Consider the following 6616-nt stretch of genomic DNA (forward strand, 5'->3'; position numbering starts at 1 on the left):
AAGGTGTTTGGAGGAGGCCATGGAGAAGTAGCCCAGGGAGTTGTAGCTGTCATGCAGCCATTACAGGAGGCACTATAGACAGCTGCAATCCACAAGGCCCTGTGCTGGAAGTCAGAGTAGAGGGTGGGCCTGGGTTCCCCCAAAAATCCCAACTCCTGATCAGACACAGGAGAAGTTGACCCAAACTGTGGGGAAGATCACTGAGGTGAGCAAATCTGCCAATAAGTGCAGGACCCACCAAGGTAGAGGATCAGAGGGGTAGCCGTGTTAGTCTGGATCTGTAAAAGCAGCAAAGAATCCTGTGGCACCTTATAGACTAACAGATGTTTTGGAGCATGAGCTTTCGTGGGTGAATACCCACTTCCTCAGATGCATGGTAGAGGAGGAACTTTTTCACAATTCCAATTGATTTACCTGATAATTAGAGGGTAAAATGAGAAAGTAAGCAATTTTTCAGTAATAGGGTGCTGTGACACATTTGTATTTTTATGTCTGATTTTGTAAGCAAGTAGTTTTTAAGTGATGTGAAACTTATGGGTACACAAGGCAAGTTGGACTCCTGAAAAGGGGTACAATAGTCTGGAAAGGTTAAGAGCCACTCTTTTAGAGGATTGTGTTCTTTGTGAGCAGTCAGAATCATCTGCTATTTTTTTACTATTTTTTTTCTACTTTCCCTAAACTCACCTGGTCACTGATTCTCCAGTAAGTTTTCAAGAAGTCAATGAGCTCATAAACTTCAGGCCAGAATATATGTGCACTTGACTGTGATTTTGCCCATCTACTTATTCTAGTAAAGCCAACAGAGATATTTTGACACTGCAACAGAAATGTGAAGGTTTCAATACAGTCTTTGGATATCTGTTGGTGACTTTAGACCATGAACTATCAGTAAGAATGAAAAAAGATGTTTTTTAGAACTGGCTCCATGCAAATTTGTATCCACTCTCCCTGATATTTGAATATTTGTATCATGCAAAGTAACAAAGAATTGAAGGAAAAGGAAATTATACTATTCAATGTTGGTCCTTTGGATTTTGTTCAGCAGTTGATAATAAATTAATTTTTTTTCTTTTGGTCTTGATTTATTTTACTTTCATAATGTGACTTTCATTTTAACAGACAGTGTAGGTCAGTCTGTTATTTGGAGTTATAAAAAGAACTTGAAAAGTTTATACCAATTGTTGATAGGGAAACTCTGTGGTTGGCTTTTGAAAAATCACTGAAACCGATCAATGAAATAATATAGTGCTGCCAAAATGTGGACTTCTGTCTAGGGGACTGGAAAATTCAGAAAAAGATCAAGTAAACCTGCTTTTATCAAGTGCAAAGAGAGTGTTGCACTGCAGAGTTTCCACATAAAGACCTATTGGATACACCCAGATCTTTCATTTGCATGCAATGTCTGACAAAGTGAGGCAGAACATTTTCCAGGGCTACTGCCAGAAATGTACAAAGGATTTTTTCAAGCTTATCTACAGATGTAAATAATCTTTGACATTTGTTCTGAACTGTAAGTGATTATGGTTATTTCTTCACTGCAAAAAAGATAGGGGAGCTTAAAGTGGGATAACTAACATCCATTCACTATCCTGCTGTAAAATTCTAGTGGAGACAAGGCACTGTTTTATTACAAGGTCAGTCACAGACGAGGATAGAATGTTGACTGTGCCTCACTACCTCACAATAAAAACTACAGTGGCTTGTCTCCACTAGGATTTTATAGCAAGTTGACTATCCTCTTAGTTCTCTCGTGGTAAACACACACATTTTTTGGCAGTGGACAAAGCCTAAGGGACTTTTGACCACAAAATGTGTTTTAAGGCAGTCTGATGTTCTCAGTTGCACCAGAGAATTCAGGTTTTCTGAAAGGCTGTAATGGGGGACCAAAGCACAATAATGTGGTATGAAACACCTTAAAAATGGTGGAAGATGGAGAAAGCAAGCTTCTTGGTATGTTCCCTCCCTGAGCCTTCTGGCAACAGAAGCGCTGCACAGCTGAGCCTCTATGGAGTTTCAGTGGGCACTTGAACAACACCTTTCAATTGGACTAACTGTACTGGAGAACATCTCAAAGTGCTAACTCCCTTTCCAGTGCTAACAGACTCTTCATGCTGTGTTTCCCTTGGATATACAGAGCAATTACTTCTAAATACATCCATTTGCTTTAATAATGTCTTTATAGTGCCCACATCTGTGCCCACTAGTTAATAAATTATAGAACAATACATTTCATTCAATAAGATACGTGAAAGCTGTTAGCAGAATCTTCATTTCACTGCCACTTGTATAATTTTTTTTTATAATACACAAATCTCAAGCTGGCCCTTTGCTGCCGTGTTTCTGTTCTTATCCACCAGCTGGGGGCATTTTGCTATGCCAAGATAGGCAGAGCTGCTTTCACTGCCCAAGCTGTACTAGTTTGATATCAAACCAGACTTTTAAGTCTGATCATCTGAAAATAGTAGTATGTAAACATCCACTAATAAGTTCAAAGATTCTTCCATTTAATTATTGAAAACCAGAATAGCCTTTTCAAAGTCCATTTTTACATTAATCCCAGCTCATGATTCTTTTGCAGAATTTATCTGAATGGCAGGTAGATGCCAAAAAGACAAGAACAGTATGTAAGATTTTAATGGTGCAAATTGAAAGTTTGGGACAATTTTTTCTTTTCATTTACATCAGTGCCACCCTAATGTCACTGGGGAAACAAGGGTCTAACCAAGGACAGAAATTAGCCTTTGATACTTATCTTGTCATGAGACATTCTGTCCAAAGTGAGATGATCACATCTTAGATATGTCATAGACTCACCGTCCCTGAGAAACTCGTCATAGCAAGACCCAACATTGCAACCTGTAACAGGATGGCTTGCCCTATGGGCTGGAGAGCTTGGAGCTAAGCCATCCCTAATTACAGGATGAAGCCCAACTGAGAGGTGATTCCATTGTAAAAGGAACAGGAATTTGCAGTGAGAGGGAAGGGGAACCTTAGGAAGTTGTGGTAGAGTCTGTAGAAAGTGAGGACAGCTCTCCAGGCAGGCAGGTGAAAGAGAAACCTTGGGTTGTGTGGACTTATGAATGAACTTTGTTTTGCGGGTTTGAATTTTACTTACAGTTCATTTTATATTAATAAACCCTGTCCCCAAACAGGGATATTTTTTACCAAGAAAAAGGCCTAAAGTGAAGTTTATTTGAATAGTTCAAGAGGACAAGCCTGAGTTAGGCTGCCTGTAGTGTGACTCTAGGCCAGGAGGGTTGTCTACAGGAGGCATCCAGCCTGGTTACCCAACTCCTTTGCCTGACCCTCCATCTCTAGGCTTCAGTGGTCTGTGCATTGACTTGCTCTGTGGCCAGGTCACACTGAGACTCCTACCAAAGAAACAATAACCCAGCACAGAGGAATTAAAACTCTTCCACACTTCCCAGCCTCAATCCTCCAAAGACTTTTTGCCCCTCTCCCAGGCTCTGCAGAGTTCTTCATCATTCTAGTACAGAATGCTGCCTCCAGAGGCTTTCTCCCTGGAAGCCTGGTTCCAGCTGAGCCACTGTCCATTTGCAATTCTTCCCGGGAGTCTCTTTCCTCCATACCTGCTTTAGGAGTAGTCTTCTCCCTAGCTGCCCTCTCCCTAGAAGTCAAGCACCTTCCTTCAGTTCTCCGTGTGGTTTCTCTCCCAATGAGCAAATACTTTCAACTACACCACTCCTATTGCCCTGCAGTCCTTCCTTTATGAGAACTGTGCACTCAGGTTCTCCTGAGTTGGGTCTAATCCTTAATTGCTATCTTCCCCTCCAGATGCCACAGAAGGGGCTAACTGGGCTCTCCTGCTCCCCATAACCCTCTCACTGTCATGCAGGGTACCTCATCACAAGGTGCATAGGCCCAGATTCACAAAGGCATTTAGGCTCTTCCCTTAATGGAAGTTAGAACCCTAAATACCTTTTCTGGGTGTGGACCCTACTGTTAAATTGCCCCTTTCCAATAGCCTGCCAAGCTATAGTAACCAGAAATGATGCAGCGTTTCTCCCCAGGGTCTGGGAACTGCTGAGCAGAAGCTTCATGTGAGGTAATAAGTGATAGTTAGATAGAGCAGGGGATTGCTAGCCTCATTTCCTCTGCCACATCTCATCTCTGCTTCCCAAATCCAGCTGCATAAGAGTGCACCAGTGGAGGGAAGGAAAAAGGGCACTACAGAGAATGGCTCAGGTGGAGATCAAATTGGGAGGAAAAACTATTGCAAGTTCCATTCACAAGCCAATCTTTGTCCTCAAGCCCTGCTCTCCCAACAGGAGGTTGAAAAAGGAGACATCACAGTACATTGAGCCAATGTTGAAAAAGGAATCTTACATGCACTGCTAAACTATGCTGGCTCATCAGATTTGGCTGGGTTGACTCTCCCTCAGTGGGCAAATACACCCCTGGGCTCTGCTAGGCTCTTCTCCAGCCTTTCGGCAGGGTTACATTGGCTTCTTTCCCCACTTGCACAGTTGAACTGCAAAGTTCTGCTATGTCTGGGCCCTCACAGGCGGTGGAGGAGGGCAGGATTTGCCCCATATTACAAATCAGTAAATGCCAGGGCTGGTTCAAAATCCCCCCCTCTCACCTCAACATTTTTTACCAACTCTAATAGATGCTAACATATAAGTTTCACCACTATGGTCTTTAAAAAATGAAAGATAAACATCACAGTTATTTTAAAGAGAATTTTAAAAGCAGAATTTGGATGATCTAAGTGTTTTGGGTACATCCGGCGGGTAGTGATCGATTTATCAGGGATCGATATATCGCATCTCATCTAGACGCGATATATCGATCCCCGAACGCGCTCCCATCGATTCTGGAACTCCACCAAAGTGAGCGGCAGTGGCGGAGGCCGTTGATCCCATGCCGTGAGGACAGGAGGTAAGTCAAAATAAGATACGTCGACTTCAGCTACGCTATTCCTGTAGCTGAAGTTGCATATCTTACATCGACACCCCATCACCTCCCCAGTGTAGACCAGGCCAGAAACAGCAATTGTAAAGGGAAAATTCTCTTCTCTTGATTCCATAGATAAAGTAATATTGCTAACCTAAGATCACTGCCATAAAATTATCCACCAAAAGATCAGATCATCCTTTCTCAGTACTAGTCATTCAATCTTTGTTCTGCTTTCCTTCAAACTGTAGACAACTAGATTCTGCTTATCTGTTTTCACTTCTGTTTTCGGGGTTGTTGGGGTTTTTTTTTTGTTGATTTTTGTTTTTAAGGAGTCCCTCAGTTGCTGGCTAACATGACAGCAGTTTTCTGTCCTAAACTTTTCCATATATAGAAAATGAATCCTTCAGACCCTCATCTGCTTTCTCTCACTGTCTGAATACTTTTTTTTTATTAAATTACTTTCATGCTAGTGAGGGGTCCTAGAGACTTGATGCCATTTGTCTCCAAAACCGTTATCACCCTGGCAGCAGTAGCAGATTGGGAAGGCAGCTGTTTCCCCAGATCCCTGCACTATATGTAAATGGAGAATAACAGAGCTCCTGGAGTGCTGCAGTGGTTTTGATTTTAAATACCAAAGCCAGCTGGGAAACAGCTGGCTTCCTGAGTGGCTTTTCAGCTTCTCCCCTCTCTATTCCTCTTTCTACCCACCTTTCCTCTTCCATACCTAGCACAGTTCTTCTTAGCTCTTTCCTCCTTAATCCTCTTGACAAATTAGTTTCCAACATTTCAGCCTCTTATTTTAACTCCCCCACCAGCTGTTCCTTCCTTTTCCACCAGAACTCCCCAGATGCTCCAAGGAAGGGTGCATTCTCAGGTACCTGTCTAGGTGAACTCCAGTCACTAGGAAAAGGTAGGTGTTAGTAATGGGAGATTCAATCATTAGAAACATAGATAGCTGGGTTTGTGATGACCAGGAGAACCGTATGGCGACTTGCCTGCCTGGTGCAAAGGTTGCGGATCTCTCGAGGCATCTGGATAGACTTATGCATAGTGCTGGGGAGGAGCCGGTGGTCGTGGTACATGTAGGTACCAATGACATAGGGAAGGGTAGGAGAGACGTCCTGGAAGCCAAATTTAGGCTGCTAAGGAAGAGACTGAAATCCAGGACCTCTATGGTGGCATTCTCAGAAATGCTCCCAGTTTCATGCGCAGGGCCAGGTAGGCAGGCAAAGCTTCAGAGTCTCAATGCGTGGATGAGATGATGGTGTAGAGAGGAGGGGTTTAGATTCATTAGGAACTGGGGAAACTTTTGGGATGGGGGAGCCTATACTGTAGAGATGGGCTCCACCTAAACCAAAGTGGAACCAGATTGCTGGCACTTAACATTAAAAAAGTTGCAGAGCAGTTTTTAAACTAGGAGATGAGGGAAAGCCGACTGATGCAGAGGAGCACATGGATCGGACAGAGACTTCTCTTAAAGGAGAGTCTATTGATAGAGATTCTCTAGGTTATAGTCAGGAGTAAAGGATGGAAGACGGTAATGTAAGGGTCAAATCAGACAAGAAACATTCACATAAACAATCGGACACATCAGAAAAGGGCAGACAAATAAACAGTGACAAGTTTTTAAAGTGCTTGTACACAAATGCTAAAGTCTAAATAAGATGGATGAACTAGAGTGCCTCGTGATAAAGGA

The sequence above is a fragment of the Gopherus evgoodei genome, chromosome 2, assembly GCF_007399415.2.
Source record: "Gopherus evgoodei ecotype Sinaloan lineage chromosome 2, rGopEvg1_v1.p, whole genome shotgun sequence".
Lineage (NCBI taxonomy): Eukaryota > Metazoa > Chordata > Testudines > Testudinidae > Gopherus > Gopherus evgoodei.